Source organism: Cygnus atratus, chromosome 1 (assembly GCF_013377495.2).
Source record: "Cygnus atratus isolate AKBS03 ecotype Queensland, Australia chromosome 1, CAtr_DNAZoo_HiC_assembly, whole genome shotgun sequence".
NCBI classification, from domain to species: Eukaryota; Metazoa; Chordata; class Aves; order Anseriformes; family Anatidae; genus Cygnus; species Cygnus atratus.
Window position 1 is genome coordinate 101143501 of NC_066362.1, and position 14335 is coordinate 101157835.

Genomic DNA, 14335 nt, shown 5'->3' on the forward strand with positions numbered 1-14335 from the left:
CTTTTTATACATATTGTAATTTATTTTTCAATACTCCCAAGCCCTGCTTTCCCAGAAAGTTGAATAGCTTGTTTGTAGCTTCCTTCACAACTGTTTTCTCCTGTCCTGACAATAAACAATCATCCACATTTTGTAACAGTAATTCCTTCTTGGGAGGCTGGAATTGCTCCAAAATCTGTTCTAGAACTTTGCCCAAATAAATCGGTGGCCCTGTAAACCCCTGAGGTAAAACTGTCCATATGTATTGTTGCTTCCGCCCCCACTTCAGAGTCTTTCCAGTCAGAGGTGAATATATCTTTGCTCTCAGGGCCTGAGAGCACTCCATTAATAGCACTGTTATTCCAGTCTAACAATTTACTATTTGAATGCCCAATTTCATCATCAAATCCCTTCCCAACAAGTTAGTCCCTGCCTTGGGTACATAGAATAATTGCCCAGTGATCATTTTATCCTCTAGTCTCAGCTTGGTATCCCCCAAAGGTGGCACTGTTATCCCAGCCCCTTCTACCCCCATCACTTTTTAGGGTTTCATTAGTTAATTTAATCCCTGATACTTTACAGGCCAGTAATGACCTAGCTGCCCCAGTGTATTGGGTTTGATGGCAAGGTTCTGGGGGGGCTGCAGTGGCAGCCCCCATGAGGAGAATCCAGAAACCGCCCCGTGGCAGACAAGGGACAATTTCATCCGGCCCTAAAGGGGCCCACCGCTGCCCAGCGCCAAGCCATGAGCAACACAGTCCGTGCCTCTGTGAGAGCACATCCACGAAGACAAACAAACAAACAAAAACCTGCTGCTCCACAGCAGCTGGGAGAGCGAGGAGTGAGAAACCTCCCCGCAGACACCAAAGTCAGCACAGAAGGAGGGGGTGGAGGCGCTCCAGGCGCCGGAGCCGAAGCCCCCTGCGGCCTGTGGAGAGGCCCCTGGTGGAGCAGGCCGTCCCCCCGTCCCCCCCACTTCTTGATACTTGGGAAACTGACCACACACCACAGCAAATATACCAAAACTTCTAGACTGTTACTTAGATAATGCCTACATCCTCTTTCCCTGCTCATTCAACTTTCCCAACTCATTCAAAAAACAGCTCTGTCAAACATTACATACCACACCTTTAACACCTTCAATAACCCTTTTTAACACTTCTTTTTATCTTTCTCCAGCCTGTACTTTCACCAAAGTCTCAGTCATTGGCCAACTTAATTCCATACCTTTCTCCCTCCAGGATGCTGAAACAACATATCAGTATAACATATTTTATCCCATTTTCCTTCTCTCCTCCTTCTTCCACTCCGGATATTCCTACCTGAAGTGGCCAGCCTGGCCACACTTAAAACATCCCATCAAAGCCTGTCTCTGTGAAGATTCAGGCCGCAACACAGGTAGCTTTCCTTGCCCGCCATTCCTTCATCTCTCTTCCTCTCCTTTCCATCCTGGCCCTGACTCCCCCTGAAGATTTTCTTCCTCTTTCTCCAACCCTCTGCGTGACTACCTGCTACACTGTCAATACCATTAGTTTCACTCTCTGCTTTTCCTTCTCATCTTCCCTCCTGACACACACCTTCAGGGCCTCCTGCAGGAGGGCCCCCCAGTGACTGTTCACTACATCCCCCCACCTTCTGGAGCATTTTCTGTGTATCTTGCCAGGCTTTAATCACAAAATGAACTTTCAAGAGCCCTTGGGATACCGGGTCCTCAGGATTCATCCCCAAGTACTTTCTCATTCTGACCCCAAGTCTCTCATATGATTTCTGTGTTGCACACTATTATTATTCCAGCCAGGATCGGCAAGTGGGTATTTCTGCCCTGCCGGTATTACCCCTGGTCCTGGAGGATGAGCTCTTTCCCATTTTTGTATAGCAGCTCTCTTCCTGATCATTCCCATTTCTTTCCCTGTAAACAAAATACTTATATACATAATTCCCTATAAGTTAAGTCCTAGGAACTGGTCTAATAGTTCAGCTAGCCTGTTGGGGTCCTCAATTAAAGACTTCATCTCCTTAAAACTCCTAGCCTCTCTGCTGGTAAGGAGGGGGGGAAGTTCACCTAAGAGGATACACAGTTAGTGTTAGCACTGTTAGTATCAGGGAAGGCAAAATTCTCAGTACCTCTTCTACCTTGTTCTAATTCTTGCCAGAGCCTAGAGTACGCCCTTCTCTAGGGACAGTGTTAATTGCAGTCCCAGTCTCCCTTCCTGGAGCTACTGCTGCTGCCACCAGTGCAATATTAGGATTATAGGGAGCATAACTTGGCTCCTCCTCCGAAAAAAAAAAAAAAGGAATCTTATTGTTTACACATAAATTTAAAGCCTGAATTTTCATCAGGCCCGTATTTTGGCCAAAACACTGCTGTTTCCTTAATTGGTTCTTTTGTCCAGACTAATACACAATATTTAACCATTTTTTTTCTTTTATCATCTCCTCTAATTTTGAGATTATTCCTCCAATTTCTTATAATTCTTCAGGAAGAACTTTCAGTAGGCACTCCCCCAGGGATATTTCCCTGTCCCCTGGAACTCATATTTCCCATTTTTCCTAGCCCTTGTCAGTGTGCTGCTACAGAAATTTCCCTCCCGCAGGGTACCACACACTAACGTTCCAATTCTGGAAAATGGGGGTGTACTACCAAGCACTTCCCCGTGCAAGGGTTACCGCACACCAAATTTCCCTGGTGTACTGCCAAGCACTTCCCTGTGCAAGGGCTTACCGTACACCAAATTTCCCGAGACTCTTCCTTTCTCTCCCTTATCTCACGCTTCGTCCAACTCCGGCTGCGCCCCTCGCAGAGTTATGGAACCGCGGATCAGGACTCCACACTCGCTTCGTACAAAAGTACGTCTCAATCACACATCACACAGAGTCTCACCCGACCCCCAAGGCAATACTTAATATTTCTTACCTTGGTCTGTGCACAGAGTTACTGGATCAATTCTTAAACCCGGAGTGCCTACCTTCTTCCCTTCCCCACTATTTCACGGATCCTGCCTCTTTAATCAGTCTCGGGCCCTCTGTCAGCTCTCTGCAGAACCGCCACCTTCGATGCACAGGACCGCTGAAATCAGCGGGGCATGCCTTCCTGCTGCTGCGGCGGTGGGGCTCCCCAGTAGGTGACTGGCTCCCGGACGAGCCCCCAAATTGTGAGAAACACTCCATAGCCAACAGCTTAGGCTCAGGCGAGGATCTCAGTGAAGTAGTAATTTATTCGCGATTGCAATGGCGGGCGTCCCACAAGCAGGAGCGCACCTACTGGTTCCAAAACACAGTTTATATACTTTTTGATGACAGGACCCCCCCTTGTTTCCCCACTGAGTGGGTAATCCAGGTTCACAACCTATCTGATGCTTCACAGACAAGGCATGGCCTTCAGTTGCCGTCCTGTTACATTTCAAATTTCTTTTGACTTTTTTACTGTTTGAAGTGGTAATGTTTCTTCACTTATCTGACTTAACACCGTGATTTTCACCTAATTGTTCTGAGGAGTCTGGTTGTCTGCATTTTACAAGGTCGCCTGCTAAGTTTTCTTATCACTGCAAGCATATCTCAATACCGCATTCCTTACCTTTAAACAATGTAACTCCGCAAAAACAACATTTTTATTCCCACATTATAGACAGATAGAAAGTTATTTAATTGTTTTCAAAAATATAACACATTGCTGGACAGATGCAAAAAATTCCATTTTACAAATGCACTGATAAGTTAGCAGATCATTCACGATCACACATCATGAATCAAAGATAAGAGTGTAACTTGAAATCTCCATAATCCTAAATTTAGACCTTAATCTCTAAAGGACAGTGCAATACCTGGATATACCAAAGAGGATGAAAAGGTGTCCTAGTTTTGGGTTGGACAGAGTCAATTTTCCTTGTAGCAGCAAGTATGGTGCCATGTTTTGAATTTGTGATTAAAACAATGCTAATACCACACCAGTATTTTAGCTATCTCTGGACAGTGCTTACATAACATCAAGGGCTTTTTTGCTTCTTACACTGCCCTGCAAGTGAGAAGACTGGGGATGCACAAGGAGCTTGGAGGGGACACATCAAGACAAATGATCCCAACTGTGCAAAGGGATATTCTGTACCATATGATGTAGTACTCAAAAAAAAACCAAACCTGTTTGGGGGGGGGAGGGGTTGCCTGGTCTGTCATTGGACATTGATTAGCTGGTGGTGAGTGACTACTTTTTGCATCACTTGTTTTGATTTGTGCTGTTTTCTTTTTTCTTTTTTTCTTTTTTTTTCTTTTTTTCCTTTTTCACTTACTAAACTCTTAACCTCACCCCACAAGTTTTCTTTCTTTAGCCCTTGTGAATTTCTCTTGGATCCTGCTGTTAACTTATAACAAAAGAGTATGAATATAAAATGACAAATTTGTGGAAGCAGAGGAAATTGAGGGCTCTGCTCAGGAAAGATAAGGTCATTTATTTTATTTTTTATTTTATTTTTTTATATGTCTATCTTCTTTGTATTTCACAAACATTATTTGTGACATTGCAAAGTAATGTTAAGTGTGATCTAAAATGCAAATGGGGACAGCAGATTTGGGGACTGGATAGAAGGAAGAATTTCTATGACAGAAGACCATTAGATATCCAGTTCAGAGCTGTAACTATTGGTAAATAATATGGATATACTTCTGTCCAAAACAATACTGAAAAACAGTGTTCTTGCTGACATCTGTTAAAGCATAGCCAATAGCCATGGAATTTCTATGTTACCTAATTTAACTGTAAATATTGTGGTTTTGCATAATTTATTTTTGTGACAATACAGTTAAAACATAAATGTTGAGATGCAAGCTTCTCAGTTGTAATTGTCTATTGTACTGTAACAGCCATGACTCAAGTGAATTTAGTTAGTAAATAATGGAATAGCTAAAGATTGCATGTACTCAAGTTCAAACACTTGCAAAACATACCCATGCATTCAATTTGAATGCTTTTATCAATCATTTTCTTTTTAACTGCCTTGTCTTCAGACAGTGTTAAGCACTTATGTGCTTCTGTTCTGCTACACAGAGTTAGCAGTTTGTTTTAAAAATGGATTAATTTATGCTTAGTACTTAGTCTAGGTCAATTACCCATTTCTAAGGCATAAATTTTCTTGCAAAATTCTTCTGGGCTTGCTTCTTTTTCCTGGATACTGTCCTGCTCAACTTTCATCCTTCAAGTAGTACAGCCCCCAAAAGATTCCTAAGGATTTGCAGTACTTCCTAAGAAACTAAACTAATTGTTTTATTTTTCCATTCACAAACTTTTTCTGGAACACAAGCATTCTGTGGCAGTATTTGACAGTGGTTAACATGAGACCATTGCAATTTTTGTTGTTCATTCCTGCACATTCAATTCTCAAATCCCTTTTTTCCTTCCAATATGACTCTCCTAATGTTCATTTTCATCACAGTTTAGCATGGATTTTCCAGGGAAAAACTGATTTAAGAAAGCGAGCTTGAAGTCTTATAACTGAAATTGACTCTTTTTAGAGTCATAGTGATTGCAAATTATAGACTTTTAGTGATTCATCATCAAAATAACATAATCTACACTTGAAATTTAATTGCTTCTGCTTATTAGACCAATAATCTCTGAAATTCAAGGCCCTTTTCACCTCACACATTAGCATCCAGAGTTTAGGTTATAAGCCTTAGTTTCATTTTACTCTCACCAGCACAGATCTTATCCTGAATTTGCCACAGGTAAAAATTAGTGCACAACTCCAGTTCACTGTCCCTTCAGGACAGATATCAAGAAAATACTTTTTTGAAATCTTACTAGATTAACAACCATCTTGATTGTATTTTAATAATATCTGCTAAATACATATCTATGCACTTAATTGCACATTGTTATGAACCAGAATCAAGGAGATATCTGAAAGATAATTGCCATTTTTGCATTACAGCTGGAAGGCATATCCAACATTTTATTCTTGTGCTGATCAGTGTTACACTTGGAGAACCTAACACACTGTATAGAGAAGCGAAAGAAGTTGGGGATTCTGTCACAAAGAAAAAAGCTAGAGGTCCTCTCACTAACTTGTGGGCTTAGGAGAGCAGAGCAGTCATCTGTGCCTTAAAGATAAGAAGGGAATCGATTGATAAGGATTACTTATGACGTCTCCCTCCACACACACTGCCAACCACTCTTTCTACCTCAGTAGTTAGAAAACAAGGAAACTCTTTGTCTTTACTTTCAGTAATTGATATGAGTGTCTTCAAAGAAACTTACATGCTAACAGGAAAAAACAACTTTACTTAAACAGCACTGTATTCATGTATATGTGGATAATTCATGTATTCACCTCACAAGTTTGCCAGAGATGTACAGGCTGTATATTCAATAAAGACATTATTGCACACTAACAATATGCAGACTCCTCCAGGGTAGACCTTTCTCAAGGCTTAAATGTATATACAGATATTCCACTGACCTGTGGCACCTGACATGAAAAAGACTTGCATATCCACTTGGTAGTTTGGGACATATAAGATATGCTTGCTTACCTGGCTTATTGCTGCCAGATGAAAATGTGTTTTGTCCTCACCTTGAGTTTGCCAGATGCAGGAGGGTCTGCTTGAAAAGGCACATAACTACAGTGTCTGAGTTACACAGCTCCAGTTAATGACCACAGTCAAGCAGATTTTTATGAAGTGTGACTCACATGATTTTGGATAAAATACTTGGATATCTCAGAACACAGGCACAGAGAGTGCACCTACGTGAAATGAATCCACATTCTCTCCAAAGGAAGACAGGAACTTTGGAGTAAATAAAAGCTTTAGCATCTTGATTCTCTCCATAACACTGTCACTTTCCTGCTTAACTATTCAACAAACTCTGTTGCAGCAGAATGCTACTCAGGAGCACGGTCTCCAATGGAAATCATAAGCAGAGCAGTTATGCAATGCTATTATGGTCTGTAATGACTTAAGAGAGGAAACTTACCTCCTGCATCTTTTCTACTAGGATGAGGAAACAGCTGAGGCATTTAATGCCTTTATTTATTTATATATTTTTTCCAGTTTTTAATATTTATGATAGACCTTGGGTTGCCTGGCCCTCTGAGTTGGACAAACATGACTGGGAAGCAGTGACTTTCCATTTGTGGCAAATAAAATTGAAAGGGAACAGTTTTATCAGCTGAATGTTTGCATCACCTAATGCAACTCACCCTAGAGTACTGAAGGAGTTAGCAAATCCTAACTAGAGCTCTCTCAACAATCTACCAAAGGTCCTGGGACTATGGGAAGGTCCAGTCTGACTAGAAGTAAGCCAACGTTATACAACACTGCTATGGTGGGTCTTCTCATGCTACAAGAAGGGCATGTGAGAAGACCCAGGAAAATACAGACCTGTTAGTCTAACCTCATTGCCTGGAAAGATTATGGGGAAGATTATTCTGTGTGCTACTGAAAGGCATTCAAAGAATAAAGCTGTTATCAGGCATAGCCAACATGGGTTCATGAAGGGAAAGTCCTGTTTTAGTAATTCAATCTTCTACAACAATATCACCCACTTAGTGGATGAAGGGAAGGTGGTGCATAAAGTTTTTCTGAACTTTAGTAAGGCCTTTGATACCATCCCTCACACTGTCCTTCAGGAGAATTCTCCAACTCTGAGATGAACAGTTTCATAATATGATGAATGATGAACTGGCTGAACAGTGGAGCTCACAATGTGGCAGCCTGTTATCTGGCTGATGGCCAATCACCTGTGGTGTTCCCCAGAGCCCAATTCTAGGGCCTGTTCAACATTTTAATCAATGACCTGGATGCAGAAGTTGAATGCAGCCTCAGCAAGTTCGCTGATGACACTAGACTGGGAGGGGCTATTGACTCTCTGGAAGGCTGAGAGGCCTTGCAGAGAGATCTAGAAAGGTTGGAGGACTGGGCAATTGGCAATGGCATGAAGTTCAACAGAGGAAAATGCTGGGTTCTGCACCTGGGACGGAGTAATGTTGGACGCAGGTACAGACTGGAAGAAGAGTGGCTAGAGAGCAACTCAGCAGAAAGGGATTTGGGAGTGCTGGTTGACAGTAGGCTTAACATGAGGCATCATTGCACCCTGGCAGCCAAGAGAACAAACTGCATTTTGGGGTGCCTTAACCACAGCATAGCCCGCCAGTCAAAAGAGATGATTCGTATGCTGTATTTAGCATTGGTGTGGACTCAACTTGAATATTTTGTGCAGTTCTGGTCTCTACAATATAAAAAGGATAGTAAGATAGTTGAATGAGGAGGGCAACAAAACTGGTAAAGGGGCTGGAAGGCAAGTCCTATGAGGAGAGGCTGAGGACACTTGGTTTGTCTAGTCTGGAGAAAAGAAGGCTAACAGGCCACCTTATTGCTCTCTACAGCTTCCTGAGCAAGGGAAGCACAGAGGGAGGTGCTGGTCTCTTCTCCCTGTTAACCAACATTAGGACACAAGGGAACTGAAGCTGTCAGGCAGTTGGAACTCAATTATATTTCTAGGTCCCTTCCAGCTCCTCGCCTCGCCTCGCCTCGCCTCGCCTCGTCTCCCCTCCCCTCCCCTCCCTTCCCCTCCCCTCCCCTCCCCTCCCCTCTCCTCTCCTCTCCTCTCCTCTCCTCTCCTCTCCTCTCCTCTCCTCTCCTCTCCTCTCCTCTCCTCTCCTCTCCTCTCCTCTCCTCTCCTCTCCTCTCCTCTCCTCTCCTCTCCTCTCCTTCTTGCAAGATAGCTTTCTCAGCATCCCAGGGCCAATGAAAATAGCCCTGGGATTCAAAGACCAGTATTTCTCTCAATAGTAGCACCACTTCCGGAAATATTCTATCTGCACTGACAATGAAGTTTTAATCCTACTGCTTTTCAAGATGTGTCTTGATTAATTTACAAAGTGTGGGAATGTTCATACATACATGTACTTTCAAAGTATTTTTAGATAGTGTATATGGGAGGATCCATATGGTGTTGCAATACCAATGTAGAATTTTCTTGATTTATGTGTTAAAATCACATTTAACCACAAAGAAACAGAGGATCTGTGTAAAAGATACCAGCTTATGAAACTAGGAAACTGCAGTCGTGTTGCTTTAGCATATTGACAAAGAGGCTTTTTTTGGTCTTCTTACATTATGTTTTAAAACTTAATACTTCAGCCAAGATTTTACCTGTTTTAATTGAAATTATATTGTGTTCTACATGATCATAGCCATTGTATACTAAAAAGGCAATAAATTCCATGCCTAGAGAATTTATAAAGCTTAGATAGTGTTCATTAGAGAAAGTACAAGTTAAGGTACCTTCAATACTTAAAGCTTGGGAGCTGTTAGATGGCATAATTATGAAGATAAAAGAGTTCAGACACATAGGTAAAGCAGATAAATAAACTGTATATTGCTGTGAAAGAATTTGTTCAGTCAATTCACAAAGATATCTCCACTGTAAGATCACTTGTAGTTAAAACTAGTCAGGTCCCTACAAACATATTCATACTATTTCTTTGTACGCAGTATTACTTCAACTACTGAAAAATGTTTGTGAAAGACTACTAGAACTATAGCTATTGTGAGAAAAGATTTAAAGTAGAGAAGAGTAGAAAAGGCACAAAGGCAAAAGTGGCAGAAAATACAAAAACATACAAAAGACTTAAAGATGTATTGAAAAAAAAGGATTACAATTTTTTATTTTATTATTATTTTTTTACATATTTACATTTCTCAGTTTGCATAAAGATTTGGGATCTGACTAGCTGTAAATTACTTTAGGCCGTCATGAACAAAGCACCTTTGCATCTATTGGACAGTTTGAATCACAGTAACGCTCATTCCAGTGATGTAGGAATTGTGACTACAAAAAATGATGTCTTATAGCTTCCAATAAGACAAATCTCAATCACTTATGCAAGAAGTATTTCAAATTGGAGTCTGAAGTTAAGCTGAAGGGAGGTGACCTATTGCAAGGAAAGAAAGGTCAGTAAGGATCTTTTTTGCTGTATACAATAATTTTTTACAGTATTTAGAGATATTAATTAAATATAGAAATATATAACTACTAGTGACCTCAGAGGTAGAAAGAACTGGGTATATGTAACTGGTCTCAGACATATAACAAGTGTTTTTGTCACAGTATATCCAAAGTTTCAGCACTACTGGAATACGGATTAAAATTTGATTGGTGGTGGGAAGAAGATTTGGATTTTAGGAAAGCTTCCCAAAATTTTGGGAAGCTCTGAACAACTGAACAGATATCTGTTTATTTCCAAACTAGTGAACAAAGACACTGTATTCCCCTGAGATACTCACACGGTAGGGAGGTAAACTGTCCTGTCCCAGTGTTCTGCTTGCTTCGGTCATTTTGGAAGCTGACACCAAACTCGTCTCCACTATCCCTCTCAAATCCCAGAATCCACTTGATTAGGTCTCAGCTCCCAACTTCCATTACTCTGTTTTTAATGTCTCATGGAAGTGATCCTTGTTTTCATTACTCAAAGTAAATTAACCGTGTGCCTTAATCTCTCCAATATACATTCTTAAGGAAGCAAAGAAGCACAGGCTGCCATCACCTGAGAAGCAACATTCAATTGTAAATAGAGTCAGTAACAATCTATTTATTTATTTATTTATTTATTTATTTAATGCCTCTTAATCCAAAAGAAAAAGAACCAGAAGTGGATTTCTGTTCATGCCTTGAATGAACTTAGATGCAGATGAGACAGAGAAAAAAAAAGGCAGCATGTCAGCCTTCCTTTTTGGGGGAGGAGGAACAATAGGATCCATATCCCACAGAATCTTGCAATAGACAGAGGTCTCTAGGCCACAGAGCATCAGGTTGAAACAGGCTAGAAGCAGTGAAAATATCAGACCAAAACAGGCTTGTTGGGTGGGTAGGATAGTAAGGCCGTTGGAGAGAAAAGAAGCAAATAGTTGAGAAGAGGCTGGAGGAGACAGAATCACATACTTCTTTTCAAATAGATTTCAGTATAGTGCCAAAAGAGAGAAAGACCTTGGGTTGCAGGGAGATGCAGAAGGGAACAATAAAGCTAGTTTTATGAGAAACAGGGGTGTTAGGAAGAGAAGGTGGGTGGAGAGTTGCAGAAATATATCCATTTCCCTCCCTCCCATTTGCTTTAAGGGTGTTTTTCTCAGAGCTTTTCCTTGCTTTTCTCCTCCCCACAGCAATCAGCCAAGCTGGGAAGAAGAGATTGTCTCTGAACTCAGTAGTGTGCCATGAGCACAGAAGACTGATAGTAAACAAGTAAACAGAGTTGACAACTGCGGTAACTACAGAGGCAAAGCCAGCTCAGTGACAAAAATGAAGACTGTTCCAGAGGTAAGGAAGGTTTGTCTTATTTTCTTTCCCTGTCACAGCAGCTCTTCTTATTCTTACTGCCCTAGGGTACTGGAGTAATTGAGATTTGAGACTTTGTATCCAGAAGGGTCTTGCCCAGGTCTCAGAATTACTGATGTGGTGGGGTATGGTGTGAGGATTTAGGGATTCTTGCTTTTCCTGTTAGTCATCCTAACAGCCATTCCAAGGCTCTATTCAGACCTGTCTGAAGCCCTGGCAATAAATATTAATAAGCTGATTATTTGCTTCTTTTGTTGTATCCTCATTTTTCAACAAACAAATTATTTTCAGAAAGCACTTATGCAGAAATGTGCTTTTTTTTTTTTTTTCTCTCAAAAAAAATTGTGGGTAAATGTGGCATAGCTTTCTGAATACGAAAATGGCTAATTGCTCCCCATGCAGCATGGTGTCCTTTTTCTGGTTTTACATCTCACGGAAATGATTAGTAGAGTGTTAATTGGATATTTATAGAAAAATTACTAACCGAACTGTTAGCTGAGGGTTGCTAAAAGGTACAAAACATTCATATATAGTAGCGATAGTAATATTTTCAATGTAACTAGAATATATTAAAAAGAAGCATATTTTGTTATATTGAAAACTGTTCAGTGTTGCAAGAGCTACGTTTTTATTGCCAATGGTCGTTCACTTTATCTCATCTGCATTTTTCTAGCTAAAGAATTTGCAGAAATGTTTGGTTTGTATATCCATTCTCGTATTACTGTGTGATGGAGATCAGCCAACAATCACAATTTCAAATAGTTATTGGCCTTTGTTATGTTTCTGACTTTTAGTAGTTCAGAATATAATTCAACACACTTTCTGTTTAGTTTCTCATGTTAGGAGGTAGGATACTTTGAACACAGTCTAAAACATTATTTCTCAAATGCCATTCAGTGTGCTCAACTTATGTGTTTAAATGATTTGCTGACAAAAGATAAATTTAAGAAAATGCTAAATTAGTTTTAAGGCATTAGTTTGAAAACATCATCCACTTAACTAATGTGATATAGACAATTTGGGCAACAATTGAAGTCAGTAATTCTTGAATAGTCTACTGGCTGATAAACAGTACCCTTAAATCATCTGGTAAACATTTATGAAAAATAGCTCCAATTCTCCCTACTTTTGGTCCCTTTATTTTAATGAATTTAATTTTCCTCAAAGTTACAGTCATTTTTTTCTGCAGCAGTACTAAACACCGGGGAAATAAGAGATGGGGGAGAATTGGGCAGAGGAACATCAACCTCTGCAGAATTCAGAGATGTCTTGCAAAGAGAAAGAAGGAGATGCTGAAGAAAAATCAATTTTTTTGGCTGATTTAATTGCATCAAACTGTTTTTTCTTTAAAGTTACCCAGTACCTGTCAGGATTCTGCTAGCATGCTCTCATTCAAAAGGGATAATTTGTGTAGTACATATCTTCAAAGTTGTTCGTTTTATAACCAAGGACAATTAGAAGTCTGCTTATAGTGATTTTACAGGCATTTGTTCTCACTTAGCTACAGTGAAGCCATTTAAATTTAAGCACTTGTACGTTTGTCAAAGAAAAATGTGAAAGAACCGAAACCGTAGTGGAAATTTATCTTCAACTTCATGCATATACTAATCATACTTCTCACTCCCTCAAATGAGGTCCATATGTAAGAGCTCTGTCAGAGATTAAAGGCTCTTTATCCTCTTGCACAGGCTTCTTCAGGCCATTCACTTGTCTCTTTATATGGGGCTTGCTGGGTGATGCAACCAAACGTCAAATATATCACATAAAATGCTTCTACTTCCTGCGAGCTTTGTAACATTCCTGTGTCCTGTGCCCTGGGAGTTTGTATAGCCCATTTCCAGTTCCACCTAGTTAAATCCACACTTTCTTGCCAAGGATCACTGAATTAGGATGGACTTTATATTTCACTTTTAAGTTTCACAATGTCAAACCCAGCCCCAGTAACAGAGGCCAGATTAGAGAGACATTCCTTAGGGAAGATGAGGTGCATAAAGAAATTTTTTTATCCTTATGGCTCACATAACGTAGACCTTAAAATCCAGTTTCTAATAGAGAAGTATAATCATAGAATCATATGATTCTGCAATTCTATGATAACACAGACCTTAGACTCCAGTTTTTAATCTAGAGGTACACAACCAATTTCAGTTTCCCTTGGCAATGTTCAAGACACATTTGGATAATGCCCTCAATAATATGCTTTAAATTTTGGTTAGCCTTGAAGTGGTCAAGCAGTTGGACTCAATTATCTTTCTAGGTTCCTTCCAACTCTCCTCTCCTCTCTTCTCCTCTCCTCTCCTCTCCTCTCCTCTCCTCTCCTCTCCTCTCCTCTCCTCTCCTCTCCTCTCCTCTCCTCTCCTCTCCTCTCTCTCTTTTTTTTTTTTTTTTTTTTTTTTGTGCTTTGCAGTATTCTGCTATTCTCTTCCTGGTATATGTGCAGTTCTCTAGTTGTTTCACACTGGAATCTTGGGGGGGACAGTTGAGTTTTCTTTTTTCTTACAGGTTTTAAAAAAAAGTGGTTATTTGTGACATTTTCTGTTTCAAAAGGAACGTAATTTATAGGACTGATGTAGATCTACTGTTAACAAATACTTTGATCTTGAGTATTGATTTCTCAGATTCATTAGTATCTGCATGTTATCAGAGGGTATCTGTTTCTCTCTTTTGAGTACTAAATAGCATAATTAGCACTCAAAAGAGAGAAATAGTTATCCTCTAATAATGTGAGACTAAAGAACTACAAAATGCTAATCATTTTGTTACAGGTATAGGACAGATTTTCAGTGTTAAAGACAAGAAGTATTCCAGAATTCCAGAAAATTCTAGAGCATAGTGAATATAAATAGTTCACTCTTTCCTAAATGGTGAGCGACAAGTGCTTGGATTTTCTTTTTCCTTTCAGCAAAGCAAATTTTCTTTTGCTCACTTCCCTCACTTCGTCTGTACTTGGAGAGTAAAAGCTAAAGTGTTTTATTACAGGGGCATTTGAAAGAAATTTAGATTTCCTTTTTTTTTTATTTCTTACACTATACT